The sequence below is a fragment of the Gossypium hirsutum genome, chromosome A12 (genome assembly GCF_007990345.1).
Source record: "Gossypium hirsutum isolate 1008001.06 chromosome A12, Gossypium_hirsutum_v2.1, whole genome shotgun sequence".
NCBI lineage: Eukaryota > Viridiplantae > Streptophyta > Magnoliopsida > Malvales > Malvaceae > Gossypium > Gossypium hirsutum.
The window spans coordinates 9,358,307-9,374,942 of NC_053435.1; the positions used below are offsets into that span (position 1 = coordinate 9,358,307).

The window sequence follows — 16,636 nt, forward strand, 5'->3', positions numbered from 1 at the left end:
CCTTTTATTTTACAATTTGCTTGAAAACGTCGGCAATTTGGCCCTCGACGCACAGGGTGACCGCGTAGAATGCACGGAGCACTTGTTTGTGCGTGTTCATCTAGGTGGTGTGGGTCCCGCGGTGAGAGACGGACGGTTATGGGTTGGTGAGACTGAAATTGGTCAGTGCTGTGCGAACAATTTATGATTTCGATTATCTTAATTTTATATTTTTCTTAAATTAAATTTTGATGTTTTAAAAAATATTTAATCATTTAAAATAATTCTTTGATATTTTAATTTTCAGTTTTATTATAGTGCTAAACTATCCAAAAACAGTTTCGACGGCTGTTACTGAAATGGAGAGTAAAGTAGGCCGTGTTTTTCAAGCTTTGCTTTATGGGCTCATTTACCCCTGGCCAAATCCTGTGGGCTAAGATTTATCGATCGCCAAGTCCGGCAAATGTTCCAGATTACACAAGCTTTGCTGACGACTCACTCATGGTTGGTATTCTTTTCTTTATTTTATGTTGAAACTAAGGTGTTCATGGTAACTAATCCTCTAGCTGCGAGTATTTTTTAAAAAGATAAAAGTCATGAAACGTGTTTCATTTTCTTAGGTAAAAATTGAACTCCTAATATCATAGTTAATGAATAAAGTGAGCAACCATCACATCTCATAATTTTCCTTTTCTGTTTTCATGTCTAGTATATTTATTCAATTTTTTTTCTTGTCAAAATAAATGTATAATTTGATAGAAAAATGATTTCAGAGTGAAAGACATTACAGAATGTGTCTAAAACTTCTAACTATGATGAATGTATTAATTATGGATATGATATCGAAAATAGACCAATTTTATATTACTTTCCAATTCGAACTACCAAAAGCAATGTCTCCTTACATAATATGGATTCTAAACATTCATAATCTAGATGTGAAAGAGGCAAATTACTTATCCATCGGTCTATTAGTGAACTATCTCTTCAAAGACTGTGAAAGATGTTCTACTAGAAATATTCTTGTTATTGCTACGACTTATATTCCCCAAAAAGTGGATCCCACTCTAATGGTCCCAAATAAATTAAATACATGTATTAATATACGAAGACTTCCTATTCCACAACAACGAATATCACTTTTTTCACTCTTTCATATATTAGGGGATTTCACTTGGAAAAGAAAATGTTTCGTACTAATGGATATGGGTCCATAACCGTGGATTCCAATGCACAAGATCTTGTAATATTTACCAATTAGGCCCTATCAATTAGTATTAAATAGAAGAAATCAATTATACACACTAACGCAATTAGATCTGCTCTTCATAGACAAACTTGAGGTTTGCAATCCCACGTGCTAGAATTTCATATTAAATTTGTAGTTTTATTAGTAATTTTCATAATTTTTTAACTAAACTAATAATTATGTTTTCGTATAATTAAAAAATAATATTTTTCAATAAAATTGTAACACACAATACAAGTTTATTGAATGCCATGCAATTTTTAACGTAAAATGAGATAAAATGATATTATTTTTTTATTCAAATGACAACATTAATTATAAGATAAACCTACACATTTCAAAAGAGACACTCGAATCTAAAATTTTAAAATTTCTAGGTCTCAACTTCGTCACTGAACTAAGATTCACTATAAATAAAATAATAATTTAAGTATCACTTCTAATAAAAATAATAATTATCAAACTGAGAATTAGGGTATAATTTAACACTGTTTGGATTAAAAGTAGTAAGGAGAAAAAGAAAGAAAGTAAACAAGTGAAAAGATAAAGAAAGTAAATAATTACTTATCCAGCGGAGCATATACTACTAAATCGTCGTAGCATAGGCTTGATACAAAATAGAACTAGTGGCATTAGCCAACGAAATAGACCTAAGCTCAACAAGTGTTTCATTACAAACATAAAGATAGTTCACAAAAGGATCACAATCCAATTATCCAAGGCAGTTAGCAGCTGAAGACTGCTTCCTTTACGCACCATGGCATCAATACCACGGTTTGCATCCCTAAATATATGTTTCAGGCTCCACTGCTAGAAGCAGAGTAGGAGGGTCCTATAATCATTAATCAAAGTTTGCATCAGATAATTACTATGTTAGAAAATATTAATATGATATGTATAATAAGAATAATTACATGTTATTATTTATTATTATAAAATATTAGTTCAAATTAAAAGTGATTTAATTTAGTTAAAGTTTATTAGGCTTTAGTTATTAAATAAAATATGGACTAAATATTTGTAAATACTCTAATAACTAATTTCTAATTGATGATGGGTTGATTAGAATCATCAATTAGAAATTAGGGCCAATGTACAAAAGTTATATATATTAAATTTATGGTATTCAAATTACTTATACGTAACTTTTTAATATTCCATCTTTAGAAAAGAGAGAGTCACCTTCTCAAAAATACTTGTGTGCTAATTTGGAAGATCAAAGTCATTACATCAGAAAATTTCAAGAAATCCATGGATTTAGGTGCACTTCCGCATCTAGTTTTGTTCTTGATGATTTTACATGACAGATCTTGATTTATAGCTTTAAGTTTATATCAGATCTTGTTTTTACAGTTTTAACAAGTGACATCCAAGCCTCGTTATGTTAAATCATTGGGAATTGATTAAGTTTCTTTATTTTTTTAGAATGCATCATTTTTAAGTTTTAATCTTTAAGGTTCATAATAAAATCCTTGGGTTTTGATTCTAATTAATTAGATTTTTAGAGTTTTATTAATATTGAAATTAATATTGATATATAAGAATTAATTTGTAACAGTCCGTTTTTAGTGGTGTCGAAAATAGTGATTTTGGGACCACAATTTCAACGTGTCAATCAGTAAATATTAATTATTTAATATTTGCAAAGTCATTAGTGTCATGTTAAATTATGGTTAAGAAATTTTAATGTTTAGGTGGTTAATTAATTAAACAGGATTAAATTGTAAAAGTTTAAAAAGTTAGTTCTAATAGTTAAAGGTGTTAAATTACTATTAATTGTGAGTGGGTGGACTTGTAAAGTAAATGAAGCATATAAGATATTAGTGGACAAATATGGACTAAATTTTGGTTAGTTGTTAAGTTAATATTAAATGGTAAATTAGTAAATTGGAAATTAAAATAACATAAACTAAAGACAAAACAAAAATCTATCATCTTTCTTATTCATTGCTGAAAATGGAGAAGAGAATAGCCATGGTAGAAGTTTGAATATTCGGCCCTTTGATGTGTTTGCATGTAAGTGCATTTTCATCCTTTTTTTATTAATTTTATATTTTTGGAATTATTTTAGCTTAATCTAGATAATTGGGGTTTAATTTGTAAAAATGTTAAAAGTTTTGGAAAATATCATTGATGAGTTTTGTGAGTTTTTGAAGTTTAATGGAGGATTACTATGCTTGGGTGTTAAATAGAAATTTTTGGTTAAGTGATTTTGTATGATTTTTAGGTTAGGGATTTAATTGAAAATAAATTAAAATAAGCATAGTTTTCTTAGAAAAATTTTAGCATGTGTGGTTGGTATATAATTGAATTCAACACATGGATTTTATGACTAATTGTGAAAATAGACTCGTTTTAATATGAGGCACTAAATTGAATTAAATGTAAAAGCTTGGGGCAAATATGAAAATTTGTAAATAAGAAATCATTTGCATTAATTGAATGTTATATGAAATTGAAGCTAATACATTGAAATTAACCATTTTATAGATCAAGAACAAGTAGATAACTAAGGAAAAGGGAAATTTGTTGAGTAGTCTCTGAACTTTCACTGTCTATATAGTTTAGCCTAGGTAATTTTGTACGGTTTAATTTCATATTAAGCTAAATGTTATATTAACTATGAATTGAATATCTTGATATAATTGAATTGAAATAAGTTGTTGTATGTTGAGAAATTAATTGACTTGAACATTATTATTCGATGTCTAGCCAATAAACATAGGATATGATACAATTGGCATATCAATAGATTTTAATGTGCGCTATACGAGTTTGATTGTGTTGAGAGAATGTTTATTGATTCATTACTGTTCACTGAATATACCGAAATCCAACTTTTGTTGCAGACTTTCGAGTTATATTATAGTGATTCTAGTGTGTTACCGGGGGTGGATGTAAAGCCATCGGGCATGACACTTGGTGCGCAGGTGTGTTTCGGAGGGATGTTAGCCTACGCGTTAGGATTTCGACCCGATTAAGCAACGAATAAGAAAATAACGGAATAAATTGAGAAATTGAACATACAAATTTAACGTGGAAAACCCTTCCAAAGAGGATAAAAAAACCACGAGCAAAGATAATTTTACTATAATGGCAAAAGAACGAAGAGTACAAAAGATGGAGATAAAAACTAAACCCCGAAAACCTGAAAACAAAGAACCCACAAAACATAAACACAAAATTCTCTAAATGTGTTATGAGTTCTAATCTCTAATGGGTATATTTTCTAAGGTTGTAAAAGAGCCTATTTATAAGATAAATTCATAGATCAAATAATAATAAAATAATCTAAACTAATCAGTGTTTGATTGAAACAAGTAAACAAAGTTTAACTGAAAGATTATTTTTCAAATTTGACTGAAAATAGGAGTCATATTTAACAAATCTCCACATTGACTCATATTTCCACAACACCATCTTTGCCAAAGCCCGCCATGAGCCTATCTTGAACTATGCAGGGAATTAACTGAGTCGAATTTGTGCTTAGAAACTGGAAGACTTCTAGCCTTTGACTTGTACACTGCCAAATCAAAACTAACTCGGGTCTGATTTTCATGAACATAGTGCCCTAACTTTTCAAAACCTGCATCCAAAAGAGAACCTCTCTTCAATGAAATGGTTATACCTTTTTCCCTCCTATGACCAAGTTGCCTCCGCTCCAAACAAGTTGACTTCAACTCCGTAACGGACAAGGGACGTCCGATTTCACCAGTCACTGTATAACCTTCCAGAATATAAAGACTGTCGGTTCTTTTACCTTTTAACAAAAGGCGAGTTCCACGAGATACTTTAATGCCGCTCGACTCGATGTTGATTTTGCATCCTTTCAAGTCTGAAATACTTAAGGAGATGAGATTCTTTCGTAAATCAAGTACATACCTGACATCTGAGAGTGTCCTAATCGTCCCATCGTGCATCTTAATTTTAACAGTACCAATTCCAATTACCTTACTAGATGAATCGTTTCCCATGCACACAACTCCACCTTCAATCGAACTGTATGTGGAGAACCATTCTCTATTGGGACACATGTGGAAAGAACATCCTGAATCTAGGATCCACTCAGACGTGAGCTTGGTGTTATCGCTTGTTGACACTAACAAGAAATCATCACCATTTTCATCGGCCAAATTAGCACCAGCTGCATCTTCCTTGTTACTCTCAACAGCTTTTTTATTCCGCAGTTTATAACAATCTTCTTTGACGTAACCTAACTTTTTACAATAGCGACACCTTTTATCTCGTTTCTTTGATGCTACCAAAACGGAAGCTTGCCTATCTGTCTTATTATCCAAATGAAGCTCATTGTCGAGTTTGTCTCTACTCAACAAATGACCCTTCACATCTTCGAACGAGAGTTTGTCTCTACCATAAATCAGGGTCTCCCTGAAAGACTTGTATGAAGGGGGTAAAGAGCACAATAATAGCATAGCCTGATCTTCATCGTCAATATAAACTTCAACATTCTTTAAATCATTTAAAAGAGTAATAAATTGACTGATGTGATCTCTAAGAAGCTCACCTTCGTTCATGCGAAACGTAAATAGACGTTGTTTCAACACTAAACGATTAGCCAGAGACTTAGTCACATAAAGAGTTTCTAACCTTTTCCACAATGCGGATGAGGTCTTTTCCATCAATACCTCTTGCAATACCGTATTCGCAAGGCACAACTGGATTGCAGACAAAGCCTTTTCATCAAGCTCTTCCCATTCTGTTTTATTTAGATTCTCAGGCTTTTTCCCAGTAACAACCTTTTTCAAACCAGATTGAACTAGAATTGCAAATCATCCAAACTTGCCACAGATTGAAATTTGCCTCACCATCGAACTTCTCGATTTCAAATCTTATTGCTTCCATCTCTGAACGGGCTGATCTATGAAAATTGAACTAGCTATGATACTACTTGTTAGGATTTTGACCCGATTAAGCAACGAACAAGAAAATAGCGGAATAAATTGAGAAATTGAACATACAAATTTAACGTGGAAAAACCCCTCCAAAGAGGATAAAAAACCATGGGCAAAGATAATTTTACTATAATGGCAAAAGAACGAAGAGTACAAAAGATGGAGATAAAAACTAATCCCCGAAAACCTGAAAACAAATAACCCACAAAACGTAAACACAAAATTCTCTAAATATGTTATGAGTTCTAATCTCTAATGGGTATATTTTCTAAGGTTGTAAAAGAGCTTATTTATAGGCTAAATTCATAGATTAAATAATAATAAAATAATCTAAACTAATCAGTGTTTGATTGAAACAAGTAAACAGAGTTTAACTGAAAGATTATTTTTCAAATTTAACTGAAAATAGGATTCATATTTAACAAATCTCCACCTTGACTCATATTTCCATAACACCATCTTTGCCAAAGCCCGCCATGAGCCTATCTTGAACTATGCAGGGAATTAACTGAGTCGAATTTATGCTTAGAAACTGGAAGACTTTTACCTTCGACTTGTACACTGCCAAATCAAAACTAACCCGGGTCTGATTTTCACGAACACAGTGCCCTAACTTTTCAAAACCTGCATCCAAAAGAGAAATTCTCTTCAACGAAATGGTCATACCTTTTTCCCTCCTATGACCAAGTTGCCTCCGCTCCAAACAAGTTGACTTCAACTCCGTAACGGACAAGGGACATCCGATTTCACCAGTCACTGTATAACCTTCCAGAATATAAAGACTGTCGGTTCTTTTACCTTTTAACAAAATGAGAGCTCCACAAGATACTTTAATGCTGCTCGAATCGATGTTGATTTTGCATCCTTTCAAGTCTAAAATACTTAAGGAGATAAGATTCTTTCGTAAATCAGGTACATACCTGACATCTGAGAGTGTCCTAATCGTCCCATCGTGCATCTTAATTTTAACAGTACCAATTCCAATTACCTTACTAGATGAATCGTTTCCCATGCACACAACTCCACCTTCAATCGAACTGTATGTGGAGAACCATTCTCTATTGGGACACATGTGGAAAGAACATCCTGAATCTAGGATCCACTCGGACGCGAGCTTGGTGTTATCGCTTGTTGACACTAACAAGAAATCATCACCATTTTCATCAGCCAAATTAGCACCAGCTGCATCTTCCTTGTTACTCTCAGCAGCTTTTTTATTCCGCAGTTTATAACAATCTTCTTTGACGTAACCTAACTTTTTACAATAGCGACACCTTTTATCTCGTTTCTTTGAATCTACCAAAACAAAAGCTTTCCTATCTGCCTTGCTATCCAAATGAAGCTCATTTTCGAGTTTGTCTCTACTCAACAAATGACCCTTCACATCTTCGAATGAAAGTTTGTCTCTGCCATAAATCAGGGTCTCCCTGAAAGACTTGTATGAAGGGGGTAAAGAGCACAATAATAGCATAGTCTGATCTTCACCGTCAATATGAATCTCAACATTCTTTAAATCATTTAAAAGAGAAATAAATTTACTGATGTGATCTCTAAGAAGCTCACTTTCGTTCATGCGAAACGTAAATAGACATTGTTTCAACACTAAACGATTAGTCAGAGACTTAGTCGCATAAAGAGTTTCTAACCTTTTCCACAAGACGGATGAGGTTTTCTCCATCAATACCTCCTGCAATACTGTATTCGCGAGGCACAACTGGATTGTAGACAAAGCCTTTTCATCAAGCTCTTCCCATTCTGTTTTATTTAGATTCTCAGGCTTTTTCCCAATAACAACCTTTTTCAAACTGGATTGAACTAGAATTGCCATCATCCGAACTTGCCACAGATTGAAATTTGTCTCACCATCGAACTTCTCAATTTCAAATCTTGTTGCTGCCATCTCTGAACGGGCTAATTTATGAAAATTGAACTAGCTCTGATACCACCTGTTAGGATTTCGACCCGATTAAGTAACGAACAAGAAAATAGCAGAATAAATTGAGAAATTGAACATAAAAATTTAATGTGGCAAAACCCCTCCAAAGAGGAAAAAAAACCAAGGGCAAAGATAATTTTACTATAATGGCAAAAGAACGAAGAGCAGAAAAGATGGAGATAAAAACTAAACCCCGAAAACCTGAAAACAAAGAACCCACAAAACGTAAACACAAAATTCTCTAAATGTGTTATGAGTTCTAATCTCTAATGGGTATATTTTCTAAGGCTGTAAAAGAGCCTATTTATAGGCTAAATTCATAGATCAAATAATAATAAAATAATCTAAACTAATCAGTGTTTGATTGAAACAAGTAAACAGAGTTTAACTTAAAGATTATTTTTCAAATTTGACTGAAAATAGGAGTCATATTTAACATTACGGGCTAGGCACTTGGTGCCAAGGTGTGTTCTTGGTTGGTTAAGCTCATTTGACCGTTCTGGTGCACTTTGGATGGTTAACCATGTATCTGGATCGTTATATCGTTCATCGGGGAAAATTTTAAATGATTATATCAATTCTTGTATGATTAACTTGAGATGATATTGAATGGCCTAATATTATTAAATAGATTATTCATTAAGTGTATTGCTAGTAAGACTCACCTGATGAATGGTTGTGATTAACAGGATCGGTTTATAAAATGATAATGTGTGAATTATATAAGTTTATACAATAAGTTTTTTATTTTTAACCGTTGAACTTACTAGGCTCTAGTAAAGCTTACTCGTATTATTTCTTTTGTTTTCTTATAAATTACATTTTGTGGAAATTGGGCGATCAGATCAACTTGAAGAAATCACATTATCTAGATACCTTTTGGTAGTTCTTGAATGTTTATATTTGGGTTATATGGCATGTAATATGTGATTATAAATGTTATGGTTACTTGTCATTTGTGGTTCTTCTTATATTTGAATGATGATATCCTAATTAGATTTTTGATCATATGTATATATATATGTGCCTTGGATTTGGTATGTAAAAGTCCTTATGAGTTTTGGTTATTTTGTTTAATGCTAATTGTGAATGGCTAAAATATGATAGAACTAGACTTGGATGAATTGAATAGTAATGGTAGATTGGGCATGAGATATTATAAGTATTTTTGAACTTTGATTGAAATCTAAATTGTCATGAAATGTGATTTTGATTGGGATATTGAATTGTGGTGTCAATGAAGGCACATTGGTTAGATTTTTATGTGTTTGAATAGGTAACAATAATGTCTTTTGTGTGATAGGAAAATTTGGTATGACATGAGCTTTTAAAGATGAGATTTTACTATTTTGAACATAGGCATTTGGTATCAGTACTTAACCATATGAACAATTTTAAAATAAACAGAATGTCAAAATGGTATCAATTTTTATTTGAGTATCGATACATTTTCATAAAATATCGATACCCTAAAATAATTATCGATACCCTTATTTTGTAAAGAAAACAATATTCAAATTTGGTATTGATTTTCAAAAAGTTGATTCTTAAAAAGGTATCAATTTAGAATCGATATCAACTACAAATTTTCATTATGTTAAAACTTTGGAGGTTTTGTAAATATATCATATTATATGCTTGGATTTTACAATTAAGTACTTATAGATTTTAAATTTTAATATGTTTGATTATTATAGTATTTCAATTATCAATAATTAAGTATTTTTTAGTAAAGTAGTTATCGATTATTAATTGTTACTGTAACATCTTTTTACTCGAGTCCGACAACCAGGCTGGGTAAGGAGTGTTAGATAATGTTTGAAGCAATTTACAATCGAATTCATATATTGATTTCCACTCTTGATTTTTTTTCATACTACAGGAAGCAATTTTTTGTTTATAGGGTTATCGATTAAACACATGAGTTTTTGTTCTATTAAAATTAAGATATTTTAAATAAAGAAATTGAATATATTTGTTTTTTTACGGTTTTTTATTTCATTAAACTATATATATATTGTTTTGGAACACATTCGGTGTATGTGTTTTGTAATGGTATGGCTTTGAAGGTGATTCAATCGATAATTGGATAAATGCATGCTGCCAAGATATATGCATATATAATATCAGTCTATTATTTCTTTAAGATATCGCAGACATATATATAGGGGTCTATAGATTTTGATATATTTTAAGTATTGTTTTAGGTGATCTACCTTATTTGGTGACTTAATTTCTTACCTTTTTTTTCTCTTTTTTTTTATGATTTGCATATAATAAGTGAGTAATTCATAACAAACATATTTTTATATTTTGGGAATTTGAGGTTTTATAGGAATTTTTCTTTGGTTTCTTTGTTCCATTGACTTTTGATTGCCAATTCTAGATCTGTTTTTCCTTTGGAGCATGCTCTATTGCTGTTTGTTTATTTGCATATTCCATGTTTTTCTTTTCTGAGAATTTTGATGTCGAATGCTTTAATGCAAATCTAAACGAATTATGCTTTTTTTTAAGCATCAGTAATGGCATTGTAATGATGGAATTGTCTAGTCGGTAAAATGAATTATTTTTATTCTATGACTAATTCATCATTATTATTTAATTAAATTAGTAAAAAAATTAAGGTTTTCGATTCTGATGATAGCATTAAGACAACCTTATTTTGGGTTATTTCGGAAACTATAATGTAATTATAAAATTTAGTTTTGACATTGACTATTAGGTAAATTTTAAATTTGAATATTTATATATTTATATATATTAAAATAAATTAATTGAAATAATAAGTTCCAAAATGACCTCTAATATTGAAATTATTTTGTTTTAAAATATAAAAGGTTGTGTACATGTAACATAAGCTACATTGATATAGACTGGCTCAAAGAAAGGTTAATATTTAGCAAAATTGCATTTGCAACTGTGGTAATAAACATGTGACGATTATTCGGTGTTACATGTGAGCAATAAATCGACTCAAAGGAAGACTTATTGTTCAACATGTTCTTATTGTCAGTGTTTGATTATTACATCAAGATATCACTTACAATTTAATATTTTATCCAAAGATGAAATATTAATGGAGTGTCCAATATCTTGAGACGGGGTTTACCTTTATTGAAATTATTTAAGTTTAAATTTAAAGTCTTATGTGAGGTTATTTTTTGATTTATTCAACCTTTTATTATATTTACCAATATCATTGTATGTTGTTCTGGGATAAATACATATACATATATTGTAACAACCCGGTTTAGACCCTAGTCCGAACAGTGGTTTCGGGGTCACAAATCCGAGTCAAAAAAATATTTAATATTATTTTCTGTGTTTACAACATGATATGTGATATGTGTGAAAATTTCGTGTGAAAATTCTATCGTTTGTTTGCTCGATTTTATAAAAGGACTTAATCGCATAAAATGCAAAAGTTGCATTTTACTTGTTAAAGTGTCTTATTTGTTAAGAAATTTAAACGTTTAAGTCCTTATGTGGTTATTTGACCTTTAGGTAATAGGATGGACAAATATAGTCATCCATTAAGTGTGTTATAATGTTAAATTAAGGGTTATTATAGTAATTTATATATTAATGACTAATTAAATAAAAAAAGTGATAAAAATTAGTGGGAATTATCATCTTTCTCACCGAAATTCAAAGGAAGAAGAAGCCATTGGTGAGTTTTAGCGTTTGGCAATTGCATTAGCAAATTGGTATGTGATTTTTGCTTGGTTTTTGATAATTTCTACGTTTTTGAGATCGTTGTTTCGAATACTAGCTAGCCCATATTTGAATTTTTGAATTTGTTGACGTATTCATGATTCACCATTGATGATAGCTTGTGGTTTTTGTTGTTTGATGATGAAAAATAAATATATGTTGATAGATTTTTGGCAAAAATGTGTATTAAGGATTAAATTGTGAAATTTGAAAATTTAAGAGTCAAAACATGAAACAAATGAAAGAATTGGGCTGCTAGGGACCTTAGTAAAATTCGGCTATGCTTGGGTGTGATGAAATTTTGAATATTTTGTGTTTTGTGAAATAGGGACTAAATTGTGAAAAATGTAAATGTTTGGGGCAAAAGTGTAATTTGTCAATTTATGTGTTTATGGATGAATTTGAATGAATATATGATTAAACAAGTCAAATTTGTATTAATTTAGATTAAGAAAAGAGGAAATCGGATTTGGATCAGGATAAATCAAAAGTTGTCGATTAATCGTTCCTATCCATTCGTCTCCGTACGAGGTAAGTTCATATACAAATGAATGTATTTAAACTGGATTATATGTGTATATTTATCATTGAAATGTTATAAATGTTGAATGAACAATTACGAACAAGAATCGATGAAGTTACGATATCTGAAAGTCCTATACAAACCATAGGAATAGTATAGGATATGAGTGTCATGACATTAGGATTCCGAGATGTGATATCGTGAAAGACCATGTCTGGGACATTGGCATCGTATATGATTTCGTTTAAGACCTTGTTTGGGACAGTGGCATTGATATTTGATAACATGTAAGACCATATCTAGGATATGGCATTGTACTAGTTTACGAGCTATCTGAGTATCCTTATCAATTTCTAACGGTTCAACGGGCAATATCGAGAATGGAATGAGAATGTGAATGAGTATCCAATTCAGGTACGCATGAAATGTATATGTTATTCAAGAATGAAAGGTGAGTATGTGTATAAATAATGACATGTGAATTTCATAAGAATGAATGGTGGTTAAATGCAAGTGCATTAAGAACAAGTGAGTTAGATGTGAATTAGGAAACTTGTGTATGTGATTTGCTATGGATTCCATGAAAATATTTTCTTATATTTATCTTATGTGTTAAGTTTATTTGTATATGACTTACTCAGCTTTAGAAAGCTTACTTTGTTTGTGTTTTTCATTATTTTATAGATCATTGAAGCTAGCTCAGACATTGGGGATCATTGGGAATGATTATCACACTATCGACTACTTGTTGGTATTTTTGAAGCTTTGTATATATGGTATATGGCATGTATAGGCTAGTGTCATCTTGATACATTTTGAGTTGTGGTTTTAGCCATGTGATTTGGCTTGTAAATGTTGATGTGAATTTGGCCATTTAATTTGGCTTAAGTTATGTGTTTGATAAGTTAAATATATGATGTATATAATGCCTTATATGTTGGCTTATTTGGTGTGATTATGTGCTGGTTAGTTTGATTAGCTGTTAATTGATGTGCTTATGCTTGAAAGCTGGCATACTGTGGTTTGATTTGAGATGACCATATGATATATGTTGAATTATAAAATAGGTAATAAGTTGATGGATAAATACATTTAGTGGTTATGTATGTTTGATGTTTTTGGCATAATGAAATGGTATGTTTTGATTGTGAAATTGAGTAATTGAAATGGTTGATATTAGATGGTATAATATGTGGTGAATTAACATGTTTTGTCTGCATATATATATCTATATGTTTAGAAATGATGCAATTTGATGTGGTTTAGGTATGCTTGAGGAGGGCGAGAAATGCGACTTAAACCAAGTCTATTTTCACTCCACACGGCTGAGCACATGGGCATGTGGCTCAACCGTGTGTGACACATGGCCTTGGTACACGACCATGTGTCCCCTGGGGTACCCTACTATTTAAAGTCAGTATACCCTACGGTTTTGACACGGCCTAGACACATAAGCGTGTCTATCGGTCGTGTGTGGCACATGGGCTGGCATATGGGCGTGTGGTCGGCTGTGTGACTCAAGTCAGTAACCTCCCTAATTTTTCCACGGCCAATGCACATGGGCGTGTTCTCGACCAAAGGGTGCAAATTAGTATGTATGTCTTGTTTTCACACGGTCTATGACACTAGCGTGTTTGGTAGCCGTGTGAGGCACACGGCCTGTTTACACGGGCATGTGACCCTTATATTTTTTAAAATTTTCTATGTTTTTCAAAGTTTGTAAATGTTACCGGTTTAGTCCTGAACCCCTTCTAAGTATGTTTTAAGGTTTTGTATGACTTTACAAGGGACAATATGATTGATATAAATAGATTTTGATTATGATTGTATGAATGTATGCGAATCGTGTGTGATTTTCAGTAATGCCTCATAACCCTATTCTGGCGACGGATACGGGTTAGGTGTGTTATATTTAATTGGTATCAGAGCTACAGTTTAGTCGATTCTAGGACAAATGTAGCGTGTAAGAGTCTAGCTATACATGCCATATATATAAAATGCGATAGTGTGATGATTCTTGACAGTTAAAATGTGTTTATCATTTAGTAAATGGATCCTGATAGAGCCGTAGCTGATGATGTGGAAAGTAATGCGCCCGCTCTTGCTGAAGGGGCAGCGCTGACTAATACTAGGCCGATTACGAGTAGCCACGAGGGAGAGGCTAAGCAAGCCTTCTTCCAAATGATGAATGAGTGGTTCACCAGTATATTAGAACTAATCCGGCTACTCCACAACCTTCACCCTTGTCTAATCCTCTACAAGTCCCTGTCATGCCACAAGCAGTGAATCCGATACAATTGAGTAAGCCACCGGTTGATAAAATTAGAAAATATGGGGCTGAAGAGTTTCGTGCCACTACTGATGATGATGCTGAGAGAGCTGAGTTCTGGCTTGAAAATACAATACGAGTGTTTGATGAAATGTCATATATTCTTGATGAATGTCTTAAGTGTTGTAATGACGTAAATTTAATGTTATCGGAACAGTGGTTTCGTAACAACAAATCCGATTTAAAGAGAAATTTATTTCAATATTTTTGCTTGAAAATTTATATGATAGGAAAATCGTATGAAAATATTGATAGGAAAATTTTATCAATTTAGTGATTAGTTAGAAAAAGAAATTATTGAAGAAATTGGGTAAAATAAGGTATCGGGACCTCTATCTCGTAAAACCGAGTCAAAAATAATTTTATAAATATTTATGAAATGTTATTAATGTGGTATTAAAATTTCGTTAGGAAATTTTAATGTTTGGTTAGTCAATTAAATGAAAAGGACTGAATTGTAATAGGTGTAAAAGTTGCTAGAGTGATTAAATAGCTTATTAGTCTAATGAGAAAGGATATAAAAGGGAATTAGACCCAAAAGTTATTTGGGCTGGACGGCAAGGGTATGAAATCAGCAGAAAAATTGATAAATTAAGGGTAAAATTGGAATATTGCAAAATTAACTAAATAAAACTAGGACTAAATAGGAAATATCTAGATTTCTCTTCATTTCTCTTCAATTCCAGCAGCTAAAAACGCCATAGGAGGGTTCTCTAAGCTGGTATTTCATAATTTTTGCACCAAGTGAGTTAATCCTTGCCTTTTTCTTGTAATTTTTGTGTTTCTAAGACTTTTACAACTAGATCCTACTATTAAATTCATTAGTTTTTGATTTCATGGATGAAATTTAAAGTCACCATGGTTGAGTGCTGTAAGTTTATGATGAAATAGAATGAAATTAAAGCTTTAATTTGTTTATGAGATGATTTTATTAGGCAATTTCAATGGAAATTGATTTTTTGGGACCTAATTGTGAAAATGTTTGGAATTAAAGTCTATTGCTGAAATTCTGATTCCTAAAGGTTGTAAACTAGTTTAAGGTGATAGAATAAAATGTTAATTGAGAAAAATCAGCTCAATTGAGAGGCTAATTGAGTAGGGACGAAATTATCATTTATTAAAAGCTTAGGGGAAAAATGGTAATAAACAGCTTGCACTAAAACAGTTTGGACAGCAGCAGTAGACTAACTTTGAAAAATCACCAAAAATTGTAGGAATCGAATTAGAAGATGAACAAAATATGGAATTAAAGCTTATTGAGTCTAGTTTCTCATAGAAGAAATATTGTAAGCAATGGATTTGTAAAGTTTGAGATATAATGAATTTTGTGAGACAAGGTTAGAATGAATTCGGGTTCCCCTGTTCTGACTTTGAAAAATTATAAAAAATTGAATAAAAATAATTAGGGACTTAAATTTATATGTCTAGAATTCTGAATGAGTTTATTTTTAATAGAAACAAACAAAAACATCATTTGAATTCTGTATAAAGAGATAATTTATTTTTAGTGAAGAAGGGTCAGAACTGTTAGACAACAGAACAGGGGTGACTTTGAAGAATAAACTGTACTGATTGGCTAAACCAAAAATTCTGAAAATTTTATGGTAAAAATATATATGAGTCTAGTTTCAGGTAAAATTAACGGATCTTAATTTTGAGTTCCGTAGCTCAAGTTATAAATAATTTAGTGACTATGACTCAAGTAGACAGCTTTGAATGAACTATAAATAATAGTTGAATTATAGAGAATGTTGCATATGAACATGAAATGTATTAAATTGATAATTAAATTTATTTATTTAGATCCAAAAGATTCAAATACGAAGCTAGATCGAGGAAAGGAAAAAGTTCAGGATTAATAGATTTTTACTGTTTACAAACAAGTATCAAAGTAAGTTCGTGTAACTTGAATTATATTCTGAAATGCTTGAGATTGTATGTTTTTGATGTGAATATGATTTGAATGTTCATTGTATGAAAATTTATGAAACAT

At 31.5% G+C, this 16,636-nt stretch overlaps 1 pseudogene; it reads left to right on the plus strand.

The window, feature by feature from the left end:
* The window catches only part of LOC107922147 (uncharacterized), a 120,298-nt pseudogene that overhangs the window by 24,858 nt on the left and 78,804 nt on the right, over positions 1-16,636 (plus strand).